At 60.9% G+C, this 12,974-nt stretch overlaps 1 protein-coding gene across 1 annotated transcript in view; it reads right to left on the minus strand.

Annotated features, from left to right (window-relative positions):
- AGPAT3 (1-acylglycerol-3-phosphate O-acyltransferase 3) overlaps positions 1 to 12,352 on the minus strand; it is an 81,521-nt gene extending 69,169 nt beyond the window's left edge. The window contains exon 1 of the mRNA XM_044250810.1: positions 12,256 to 12,352. The gene's annotated coding sequence lies outside the window, so the exon portion shown is untranslated. The remainder of the gene's footprint in view (positions 1 to 12,255) is intronic.
- Between the last annotated feature and the right edge of the window lie 622 nt (positions 12,353 to 12,974).

Raw genomic sequence — 12,974 nt, forward strand, 5'->3', positions numbered from 1 at the left:
GCCAACTCATTCTTGGAAATACAATATAATCACAAGTTACAGAATTAGATAAAATTATTAAACACTTCTGATTTCCTTTGTTCTTCTATGAAACTTGGGAAAAGAGAAAATCGATCTCTTACTGGAAATAAATGCCTAATAAACAACAAAGAATAAAGGATGAGTAATTGTCATCGGTCCCTTTTCAAGTTCCTTCTTTTCCTAAAACTGTTCCTGTTTAGGCTGGGCGTTCCGCCGCTGGCCACGGCCTGGACGGAGCGAGGCGCCACTGCCGAGGGAGCGTGTCCCCAGGGATGCGGCATTCGGCGACTTCCGTGGGAGGTGGGACGCAAGGAGGTGAACCAAGGCAGGATCCCACGTGGACACCAGGCTCGGCCGTAGCCTGTCTGACCCCAGAGGGTCCTCGGCCCCCACCCGCACGGACACCAGCGCTAAGGGAGGAGGGACACGCGCTGTCCAGGATTACGCTCCCGCATGGCTCAGAGGCGGGGGCCACGCACAGCCCGCCCCAGCAGCGTGCGCCCGGCACGACAGGCCTCGCTCAGGACGCGCCTCGCTGTACACGGCCGAACGGTTCCCTCCTAATCCACCCAAATCCCGGCAGTAATCAGGGCTTTACAAGAGCTCTTGGCAAATAAAGATAGCTCGCGCTTACGGGTGGAATCGCGTCCTCCCTGGATTCACACGCGGAGGGCCTGCCCCCGAGGGCCTCAGGAGGATCCACATCCGGAAACAGGGTCAGAGCAGATGTCGCTTGTGAAGATGAGGTCACCAGGGTGGGCCCTGATCTCAGGACACAGAGACACACTTGTGGGAAGGGCACCACGTGGACAGAAATGGGGAAGACGGTTGCCAGCCACGCAAGGACAGACACCGGGACACAACCTCCCTCCCGGCCCCCAGAGGAAACCGACCCCACAAACGTCTTGGCTGTGGACTTCCAGCCTCCAGGACTGTGACCAAACACTGCTGTCACTTGAGCCACCCGGACCCACGGCCTGCACGGACCAGCAGACCTACGACAAACCGCCGCACGCACAAGCAGCCTCTTTCTCGCTTCCGTTCTCTCTCCCCGTGTGCCCCCCACCACCCACCAGCCCCGGAAACAACCTTTCCAGTGTCCCATGGGTCACACCCAACATGCGTGGGTGGCCGCCACCCGCTCCCTGTGTCTGCACATGAGGGAGGCCTGGTGCCTCTTGCTCCCACGGCCCGCTGCCCCCCTTCCCCGGTGCAGGTACGAATGGGAATTAAAGCCCCAGGGCTCCGTGAACTGTCCTAACTGCATGACTGCATAGTTCGAGGATCATCTTCAAAAGGCCACAGCGTAGGTGTGACCCCCACACACCCACAATAAGCAAACTTGTGACAAAAGGGAACCGTGCACACGGCGAGAAGGCTGCCGCCCCAGAGGCTTGGGGTCCACACGGCCCCACACACAGCTCCCCCTCGCTCCCGAGAGGCAGCAGCAGAACCGCGCATGTGCAGAGGCACAGGTGCCCTACCTCTCCCCTCCCAGCAGCCATGCAGCTGCCCCAAGGGAGCTCGTCCGCGCGCAGGCCAGGCTACTACGGTCCGGCCACTGGCTTTCCGGGGAAAGAGACGCTGCCTGGGATGTGCTGAGCCATGAAATGATTCAGCAGCAGGGAAAATCCAAAGTTGGCACGGCCACGTCGCCCTGCTCTGGGGTGACATGCAGACACCCCGTTTGGGTGCGGGCTGGCGGAACAGCTGTGCTCCAGAGACCTGCCAGGCCCCGGTGAGACACTCCGTGGTAAAGCCACCACAGTCCCCAGCCACGGACAAAAGCCACCCTCATCCCCTACACCACCGGGGGCAAAGCAGGGAGAAGCCGGCGCCGGGGACAGACACGCTGGGGTGCTGGTGACCCCGCCTGGCTGGAACGCGCCCGTGTGGAGCTCAGGCCTGGCTTCTAGGTTTTCCTTTCGCTCTCCCCTCCTGACGAGGCACCTTCCACGTGCTCCCGTCCAGGGGCAGCCCAGCCAGGACTACGGCACAACGCCCCGGGTGACGCTGCTTCTCCGACACACGTGTGGCGCGATGCAGGCACACCTCTTCCCGAAGCGCTCGGCAGCGCGTGCCCACGGCACAGCCCGTGGGGTCAAGGCCAGCCCTCACCGTCTTCACCAGCGACAAGGGCAAACGGCACAGGTCAGCGGCCCAGGGTGAGCTAAAGACGGGGCCACAGAGACTGTGTGCAGGGTGTGACCGTGTGTTAGAAGCACGTGTGTGTGCGTCCTGACTCAGATGCGGGGTCAGGAGCCACCGCAAGGACAGGAGCAGAAGGGACGGCCCTCGGGCTACAGGAGTGAATCCGTGGCAGCGACCCCAGCGGCCTGCCTGGAGGGGGTTGGCAGCAGGGGTTCCCCAGTGAGTGGCTGGGGGAGGGCGAGGTACACAGAGGAAAGTGGATCCCGACAGGGCCTGGGGGGATGGAGGGAAGGCTGTGTGTGCGGAACGGACAGGGCAGGGCCCGCTAAGCCCCCCACGCATGTGGAAAGTGCGGGGCTGAGAACCAGAGCCCGGTGGGGGGGGTCTCCATACAGCGCGAAGACAGCCTCAGATGAGCCTGGAAATAACCCCGTTCTAGGTGCCAAACGGGCTTTCCTCTCGTTTCGATTCCAGTCCCCAAATCCACACGAGCGATCATCCCACCCGTGGACGTCGGCGTCGTCTGTCTTAAAACGCCAGCTGTCCCCATGGGCACCATGTCCCGTGTGCGGACGGCAGCCCTCAGCGGGCCAACAGCCCCCCGCCCCCCGGACCATAGCCGTCCACCGGGGACTCTGCTGGCTCTCGGAGAGCAGAGATCACCTCAGCCGCGTGGACGGCACAGGCGCCAACAGAAAGCCGCCCCGAGGACAAATTCTGTCACATTTTGCAGCTGCGTCTGAAACGCGTCACAGCGCTTGACAAGGGTGAGCTGGGGAGGGAGGGGGTCGTCTCGGCTTAGACCCCGGGGAGCACAGGCTCTTCCTGGGTGGTCTCCGTCGTCAGGCGCACCGACGTCTGCCACGTTCTCTCCCGTCCACTGTTGGTGAACCTTCCCTTGGTCAGCGACACCTTTAGAAGTCCCTGTTTGAGTCCAGAAAATAAACGCGGGGTGCCTGGGGTACTCCGTCGGTTGAGCGTCTGACTCCTGGTTTGGGCTCAGGTCAGGGTCTCAGGGTCCTGAGCTCGAATCCACTGTCAGCTCCCCCTGCCTGACCCCCCAGCTCTGGTTCTGATTCTCCGCCTGCTGCTCCCCCAGAGGCGCACTCCCTCTCCCTCTCTCTCGAATAAATAAATAAGTCTTTGAAAAGAAAGAAAAATTGACTTCACACAGCGATCCCAGATCAGTCCCTCTCCGGGGCTCCGGGCAGCAGCCGAGCCTCTCCAGGGAGATTTGCAGGAACCCACCGACACAGCCCCCCAGAACTATCCAAATGCGCACGCGAGATGGCAGAAAAGCGGTGGGATTCAACCCTCCGGAAACGCAGACTTTGGTGTCGTCGCTACTGTTGGTCGGTGCTGTTCGTGGCCGTGTGCGGAGTGTTCGGCAGTAACAGAGGACCCTGAAGTCCACGCAAGCAACAGATACTGAGCGAGAAAGCGGCAGATTTGGAAGGAACCAGAGAATGTTCTTTTTTAAAGATTTACTTATTGGAGCGTGAGAGAGCGTGCACACGTCACATGAGTGGGGGGAGGCAGGGGAGCGCGGAGGGAGAAAGACGACCCCCACAGACTCCGCACCCAGCACAGAGCCAGACGGGGGGGCTCGATCTCACGACCCCGAGATCACGACCTGAGTCGGGTGCCTGACCAACCAAATCACCCAGATGCCCCGAAGAGAATGAAAAGTTCCAGGAGCTGGTGCGGCAGCAGGCGCGGCGGGGACACAGGCAGAGCTGGGGCCTGAAGAAACCGCCCAGGAGGCAGCACAAAATGACAGAGAGCGAAGCAGCTCGAGCAAGGACGAAGGGGCTGGAGGCTGGGGGGTCGTCGGGCAGCGCTCGACAAACCAGCAGCTGGAATTTCTCCCCAGTTCTGGAAGGACACAACCCTTTATCTCCAGGAAGCAGGATGAGTGAGAAGAAAGCCCCTGCGGGTCGGATGGAAGGGGCCGGAGGAAGGGCGCATGGAGCGGCTGGGGAGAACCGGACACGGGCGCGGGAGGCCAGCCCCCCGGGGCGGCCACTGCGTCAGCCAGGGCACGGCGACGCGACACACCATGGCCTCTGCCCAGAGCAGCCAGAGCCAAGGTCAGTAACACAAAGGTGACCTGAGATCGCCGCGTGCAGAAGCGGAAGCCCTTCTGCTTCACTCGGGGGTGTCACTCCCGGGTCACAGGAGAACCAGGACCCTGGAAAGTGCTCAGACTGCGCAGGGACAGGACCGCAGCCCAAACACACGGCACGCGGCTCAGCAGAGCGGGGACGGGGGAGCCTGAAGTCTGAGGACAGAAATCAAGAAGCTATGCTCGGAGAAGGAATAAAGAATTGTAAAAAGTAATAACGAGACAACTCAGTAACCTGGAAAGAGACACTGGATGATCCCCAAGGAGCGCGTCAGACAGGAAGGCACAGCACTCGGGGAGCAGAGCCGCCAGACCTGGGCTCCTCACCAACCGCAGGACAGGACCAGAGAGAAACCTGGGCTACGAGCAGGCAAGAAAACAGAAAAGCGAAAATGAAAGGGAACTTCACGTCCCATAGAGATCTGAAAACCAAGAAAATACCAGGACCTTTGCACCAAGAAGCGGAGAACATGAATGAAACAAACCACGTTCAGACGGGACCGGAAACTGACGGATCCGGGGCTCGTGAAGACACAGAACCAGGACGTCACCACAGGTCCACACAGACGCCCTGCCGGGACCAGCAGCGACATAAAACACACGGGATCTCGGTCTCACGGAAGCTCCACCGCGCAGCACGGAGAGAGGCCACACCACCCGACTCACATCAGGAGACGGGCACCGTCCAGACGCCAGAGCTCGCGGGGACAGGGTGTGATCAAGGACGATTATGAGCCACAGCCACTTCGGACACAGGAGCAGACAATCCCCCACAAATCAGCACAAACCGACCCAACGCAGTAACATAGCAAGAAATAACAGAGCCCGGCCACGGGGAGGCAGGGAAGGACCCACGTACGTCACCGAGTTAACAGACAAATGGAAAAACCATGCGTGATCCGCTCAATACATGCGGGAAAAAAGGCTTCGTAAAACATTTGCAGCAAAATATTCTTAGAAACAAGACAACGGGGGCGCCTGGGTGGGTCAGTGGGTTAAAGCCTCTGCCTTCAGCTCAGGTCAAGACCCCAAGGTCCTGGGATCGAGCCCCACATGGGGCTCTCTGCTCCGTGGGGAGCCTGCTTCCTCCTCTCTCTCTCTGCCGGCCTGTCTACTTGTGATCTCTGTCAAATTAATTAATTAATTTAAAAAAAAAAAAGAAAGAAAATCCTAAACGTCCACAAATAAATGACAGGAACCGGAGACCGGTAAGGAGACCAGCGACCAAAGCGAAACCCAAAACCAAATACATTTCTCCTCAACGCTGACAAGGAGTTAAAAAATCAATTTTCAGTAAAAAATAAAACTTAAAAACGTCACTTAGAAAAGCAACATTAGTCATTAAGGCAGGCTGAGGGACATGGGGGAGCCGGCCGGGAGGCCAGGGGTGGCCTGCGGTGACGGAGCCGCAGGCCGGAAGACCAGCCCCTGACGCGGGAAAGTCGTCCCGCTGCTCGCCACGGTCCGTGCCCTTCCCATCGAAATCCGGGCAGCTTTCCACAGGCCTCAGAGGCCGGCTTTAAGCCCTAACCCAGAGCCACGAGCGGCAGGGATGGCCAGCTGCTCCCGGGGCCCCGCGGGGAGGCCGAGCAGACGCCGCGACCAGAGGGACGGAGAACCAGACAGAAGGCGCCCGGACAGGCGGCCGCAGCGCCACCAGGTGGGCCGGGAAGGAGGGCCGCGCTGAGGACGGTGTGGACAAGAGGGGCTCCCGGGGGGGACAGAGGAGCACTGGGCTCCCCGCTTCTAGCCCAGAGTCAGCTCCAGGGGAGGCAGGGCCTCCGGGCGGAGGGCACACCTCAGGCTTCCACAAGAGAGTGCGGGAGCTCGCACGAGGGCCCCAGGGTGGGGAAGGACTGCTTAGCACCGTGGGAAAGCCCCCGCCCCGCAAATGGAACAGTGAGCGGAGCCCCAGGAGAGAGGACCTTTCTAGTCATCCGTAAGGGAGAAGGCCCAAGGCACGCACGTGAGCCCACGAGAAAACAGGAGGTGCAGGACCCCAGGTAAGGCACAGGGAAGGTCTGCAGGGAAGGACCTCAGAGGGGAATGCGGGGGGGTGGTCTGCGCAGGGAGGTGCTCAGCGGCATCTAGCAGGAAATGCAAACAAGGTCACGACCGGACAGGACATGGTGCATCTGTTCCGTCTGCCAGAGCTCACGACAGCATCAAGGGCTCGAGAGCAGGAGGGTCCCCGTCCCGCGGCTGGTGGTTGCGCAGCGTGGGACATGCATGGGGGAAACGGCCAGGGCGCGGGGAGGGCTCCGGTGCCAGAGCCTCACCTCCTGGTGGCTGCACTGCAGCCAGAGGGGGGTCGGCGGACACGGGTCGGGGTCAAGAGTGCCATCTGGCCTCGGGGCACATTCTGTAAACATCTTTCGCCGACCGTCTCCGCACAGACTTGAGGAGGGCCCCCCACACGCAGTGCAGACGCTCGGAGTTCCCGTCTTTCCCCGGACACGGACTCTCAGTGCCGTCCTCCCTCCCCATCCCTGCACCATCAGAGAACCCCCACCCTGTTTCCAGCACCCGTGCCTGACATGGACAGTATTTGGGGTTTTCATCGGCACGTGAAGCCTTGGATTTCCGTCACCCGGCGTTTTTGCTTCTCGTGCATTTTGTCCTCGTTTCACGAGCTCAGTTACTTTATGTCAAAAATTAAACCAATGTCTTAGACCAGATGTCGTAAGAATTGCGGCCTGTGAGCTGAATTCGGGCGGCAACATTTTTTATCCAGCGTGCACTTTGTTAGAAATAAATAACTGCATATAAAACCCCAGATTCCTGCCTCGTCCTAGCAGAGCAAAAATCTGCTTCCGCTAGTCCGGCATCTACCTGGCCGTGTCGGCTGGGGGTCATGCTGCCTGGGGGGTCAATGGCCAGGGCGTGTGCTCAGTGCTGGGGGTCAGCGCTGGGGGTCAGCACTGGGGGTCCAGCGAGCACGCCCAAGAGAAGAGGCCTCGGCCGTCACTCCTGTCCCGTAGCCGGCCCCTCTGTCTCGCACCTGCCCTTCCCCCGGCTCTCCTAGCTGCCTGGCCTGACAGACTCTGTATTCACAACTTTATGAAGTTTTATTTACCGAAAAAGAAATGTTTGTACCCAAGAACTCCCTGCACTACAAGGAAAAGCAGTGAGGGGCACACAGCTGTCGGAGCCCCGGGAAAACGCCGCACTCGCCCAGGCCAGGGTGACCTGCAGCTGTCACTGCGTTTGCGAACGTTTCCTTCGACCTGGGTTATAACAGCCCCTTGACCCACACCTGAAAATAGTGACTAGCGTGTGCCAATGTGCGTGTGCTCGGACCTCCACAACCATCCGGAAGGCCCTGGTTCTTTCCTAGCCTCGGACGCTGCGTTGCCGGGTCCCAGCTCACCGCCGGGCACGGCAGAGGAGACCCGCGGTAGCCACGCGCTTTTTCTAAAACAAAAACAAACACGACCGGGCCGGGCATTGTCCACACTGGAGGATTGCTCACCGCGTCCGTCCACTTTTGTGGAAGTCACCGAACGCTGCCTGAGAGGCAGTCATGGGGCCCGGACACTCGGACCCCCTCGAGGGAGAACCTGCCGGACGGCAGCAATGGGCCCTCCATGGGGGGCTGGGCCTGAGGGACCCCGGGCTCCCGGGTGGGGGCAGTCCCGGCTGGAGGACCCCGGCGAGACTTTCTCAGAGCGGCAGGAGAGGTTCTCCCTTGCCAGGCCTCCGCCATCCGGTCCCCTCTCCCCGCATCAGACCAGCATGGTGGCCCCAGGGCCCCCCAGCGTCCCCCTGTGCCCCTCAGTCCCCACGGCCTGTCTCCCAGCCAACCTCCTGTACCTCTCTTTTTGGCACCTGCTTTCTACATCCCCCAAACCAATGCACTCCCCACGTAAGAACTGCCTTCTGGCTCATTTAGGCAAAAACGGCTTCGCCAGGTGGACCAGCTGACGGACCTCACGAACACGGGGGTTACGTCTCTTCTAGGAAAAGGCACGTTCATTCGACAGCTCTCGTCAGACCTGGACAGTGGTCTGCAGTCGAGACCAGTCCGTGGGACGCCGGACCAACACCGGCGCACTCCCCACGCGCGACCCGGCGCAGCCCTTCACCTCGCTCCCACCAAGCGCACAGGGCAGCGGAGCTCGCACGGATTTGCATGACCTGACCTTCCCCGTGCAACAGCACGTCTAGCATGTATCTGTTTCCACCCTCTCAGATGGGGATTTCTGGTCCCCGGTGCACCGAGGGCAGCCTCCCAGAAGTAAGAACGGTTTTTAATGACTCCTTACACGACGCCAACCACTTACACTTAGTTTCAGAAATGTACATTTTCACACACTGAGTTTTCTGAGCGTCAAAGTGCTCTGGGTTCCAGAAGCCAGCTGAGCGGCCTCTGCAAGCCCTTCCCCCGCTCAGTGTCTCCTTCTGTGTAATGGGGCCAGGCCGCTGTCCTCACAGGGCTTTTCCCAGAAGCAAACAACCTGATCTGCTCGTGAAACTCCTCACAGAGTGGCCGTCATTGTAGCTGCTGTCACAGGACCATCTGCAAAGCCTCAGTGAGGAGGCAGGGGACACTTTTAAAGACCTCGTACGATTATAAAGTCTTCAGGTCAGCCAACAACGCGAGGAAGGAAAAGGCTCCAGAGCTGAGCAGACCCAGCAGGCGCCCGCCACCCGGGCACCCAAGTTGCCGCCGAGCACCACGTCCGGCTGCAGGTACTTCCTGCAGCAGCGGCTTTTTACTACTGGTCGCTGCAGGATTCCTTACCACGGTTCGCTATTACTGGTCTCACCCCCCACCCACTTTCAGAAAGGAATCGAGAAGGTCCACATTAAAAATGCATGGCCTCCCCGAGTCGCCTGGGGACAGGCCTCTTGGCCACTGGCACGCTGCTCCCACCATGCGCCCAGCCTCAGTGCTGAGTGCTACGGAAGAATGCTGCCTGTCACACATCCATCTGCCCACATCAGCCACCAGGACGTACCCTACCTGCGACCCTTCCAGCTACGCTCGGGAAGGGACAGCAATCAGACCACAGCGTCCATCCTGCAGGGGAACGGGGGCCGGCCTCCCCCAACCCCTCCCGCCGCCTCCCAAACGGTCACACAGATGCCCTCCCAAGATGACCACCTCTCAGACTCTGCTCCACAAAGATAATCCAAACACGGCAAATCCTGATAACTAAAACGAAGGCTGGCCAAGGACGAACCCCTCACGTGTTGGCAGTAACCGGCGATGAACGTTAAGATCATTCTGAAGCAGTTTTAGGAAGGACAGATTAAGTCACAGACATTTTGCTTTACAACTCAAAACAACTCACTTAAAGCCTCAGACATTCTTGGGTTAACCAAAGTAAAACCCATGAAATTTCTGAGAAATTGCTTTACAAAGTTCAGCCCAACCTTACTGTAACAGCAATTTCTCAGTAAGACTGAGCAACTGAAGTTCTTACCTTCTACAAGTCATTTAAAAGGAAACAGACAGATGTAGCCACTCAGGTTCTTTGCTCTATAAATATTAATCAGCCACAACTTCTACCACTAAACTCTCAGTTCTGACAAGGCCGGAGAGAGAGGAGAGGCCTGAAGGTGGACGCTACGGCTTTTGCCAGACTTTGACGGGGACAGGGGCCCGCCGCTACCGGGTGAGGGGCTCCTGGTGTACCCCTTAAGCATGCCCTCGCCCGTCTCTCGAGTAAAGTCAGGCTGGAAGTCAACAGAAGGTGTGCAATTCAAATTAACCAGACAAGTTAACCAGACCCCTCCCCAGCACCACAAAAAAAAAGAAAAGAAAGAAAGAAAAACAAAACAAAACAATAAATCCCTAGCTCTTCTCAACACAACTTCTGTTTTTTATTTTCCCTGTTTACAAGGATTTCAGTATTTCCCTCCACCCTCTGATCTGACCCCAGATGAAAACGTCCGGACTTTTAGCAGATGGTGGGGTCTCAGAAGGTGGGAGCCTCCGGTTCTCAGCCGGAATCTGGCCCACCGCTCTGTGACCTAACCTACAGCAAGCAGCCAGACCTCTGTTCTCCCAGGCCGCTCTTTCCCAAGTTTGCAGCGTGATCAGAGAGAACACAGGCCATGGCTACGCATCAGGGTGAACTCAGTTAACATGGGAAGCAGGAGTAAAAACGGACACACCAGATCACCTTGGTGGATGCACCTTTTCTACCTTTCAAGACACAACACCTGCTTTGTCTGTTTCCTGGGCGCTGGCCCCACAGACCTGTGTTTGGGCGGGGGGGTCGGGGGCCCACTCGTGCAGGCGCTGAGCCCACCATGTGGGTCAGCCCAGGCCCAAGGGCACCGGCTGAAGGATCCTTCCTGTGCCTTCCCTGACCATCATACAACCCTCTCTCCCCCTGCTCTCGCACATGCCTCAGTTTATTGCAAAGTCACAAACCTCTTGGTAGAGATTTCCCAGCTGCCCCCCTTCCCCGCCGCGGGCGGCATGAACAGCAAACTCTGGCCGAACATGGCCACTCTGCATGCACAGGGCACCAAGGCGGCTACCTTCCAGGGCCAAGAAGAGGGCCTTCCTATCCTGACTGTCAACCCCACGTAGCCTCCCTTTCAAACAATGTAATCATGGAGATCCCTCCGGGTGACAGAAGTGGATACAGAAGTGAGCCGTAACAATCTGATTGTAAAACCTTGAAGGGGGGCGCGTTGTCATGATGCTTGAGTGGGGGGAGGGGCAACAGGAAGTGATCAAATTAGAGAATGTTCAGAACCTCACTGAGAACCCCTATGAAGCTTTGCAACAGGGAAACGTGGACCAGTAACCCCTAAAGGAGTCTGGGCCTGCAGGGGGGCAACCGGGAGCATGGGGGAAAGGGACCTTTGGGTGTGGCCCCCACACAGGCGCTGGGAGCACCAGCCCAGCAGCGGGGGACTTGGGCCGCCCGGGAACACCGTCACTTCTTCGGTGGGCGGCTGCTTCCCATCCCGGACTCGCCGAAGGCCAGCGGTCCTCATTTCTCCTTCTGTTAAGATCATACTTCCTACAAAAAGGAACCTACCTGCTCAAGTGTTCCCTTAGACAAGACTGTTAATATTGTGCTTAAAAAAAAAAATGCCCAGGAAGCCATTTATAACAGCATTTTCCCTACTGCACTGAACTTCTCAAAGTTTAAAAAAAAAAAAAAAAAAAAAAACCTGCCCAATTTTTCAAGGCAGCTTCGAGTGCTAATAATAACCCTCCTTTAAGGGTCCTGCGCTGGGCCGCGGGGGCAAGGGGGGGCCCGGCGGCGGAGAGCGCTGCCATCACCGACTGACCCCATCCCTCCAAGAGCGGTGGAAATTCACAGTCGGCCTTGGTCCAAACGCCAAAGTCAAATCCGAAAACTCGGCGCCCGCCGCCCCCCACGCGCCCCACCGGCAGCCCCCCCCAAGCAAAAAGTGAAACTAAGCCTGGGCCGTGGCCTGAGCGGTCAGGGGCGAAGCGCGGGGTCCCGGCGCCCCCAGGCCAGGCAGGGGGCCGGTCGCGTCCGCGGGGTGGGGGGTAGTGAGGGGAGCAGAGGGGGCCCCCACAGCAGAGTCCGCGACGGGAGGGTCGTGCCCTCCCTCGGTCCCGGCCCCGGCCCCTCCAGGGGCGCCCCCTCCCCCGGCGGCGCCCCCTCCTCCCCGCACCCCAGGCCCCCTCCCCTGGAGGCTGCAGCGGCCTGAGCAGCGGGGACGGGGAGGTGTCCTGGGCCTCGGCCCGGACCGGGCACCGGGGAGGCTGGGGGGTGCGGGAGGACCCGGGCCCGCGGACCACCCCCAGCGCCCCCCACCCGGGTCCTCCCGCAGGCCCCGCGCCGGGCGGAGCGCAGCCGGCCCACTGCGGCGCGGGGCCAGTGGGCCCCCGGCCGGCCTCGGGTGGGGGCCGACCTCGGGCGGAGGAGCGACCTCGGGCGGCGGGGGGAGGGGGAGGGGGGAAGCGACCTCGGGCGGCAGGAGGGGGGCCCGACCTCGGCGGGGGCCGCGCCGCTCACCTGCAGCCGCCGCCACCTGCTCGTCGCGCGCGCGGCCTCGGCGTCGCCTCCGCGGCCACTCCGGCCGCTGCGCTCCGGCCCTGGGCGCGCCCGGCCCTGCGTCGGGCCTCAGCGAGTGCGGCGCCCGCCGCCCCCGGCCCCCATCCCGCCCCGCCCGGCCCGCCGCCCTCCGCCCTCGGCCGCGCCGCCCCGCCACTTCCTGTGCGCGGCGATCCCACAGTTCCGCCGGCGCGCGGGGAGGGGGGGACACGCGGGGGGGGACACGCGGGGACACGCGGGGGGGGCGCGCGGGGGGGCGCTGGGGGCCCGGGGGGACACGCGGGGGGGACTCGGGGGGACACGTGGGGGATGGGGGGCACGTGGGGGGTGCGCGGGACAACGGGGGTCCTGGCCGGGGGAGGTGGGGACACGTGGGGGCGCCGGCGGGGAAGGGGCCCTGGCAGAGGTCACGGAACGGACGCGCGTGAATCCGGGGCGGGGACCGGAGCCTGCGGGGCACGTGGGTTGCGGGACCAGCCAGACAGGTCAGGGGGCGGGACTGACGCGGGGAGGGGATGGGGGGGCGCAGTAGGGGGGGGCGGGGAGACAGCACCGTGGGTCCGGCGACCCTCGAGCCCCCCCATCTCCCCCGCGTCCCCCCACCCCCGCGGGCACTGGCTCGTTTCCGGGCTTGAGCTCCTCCCCTAGTCCGGGTCACAGCTGGGGGGGGTTGCCGCCGC

This window comes from Neovison vison, chromosome 6 (genome assembly GCF_020171115.1).
Source record: "Neovison vison isolate M4711 chromosome 6, ASM_NN_V1, whole genome shotgun sequence".
Lineage (NCBI taxonomy): Eukaryota > Metazoa > Chordata > Mammalia > Carnivora > Mustelidae > Neogale > Neogale vison.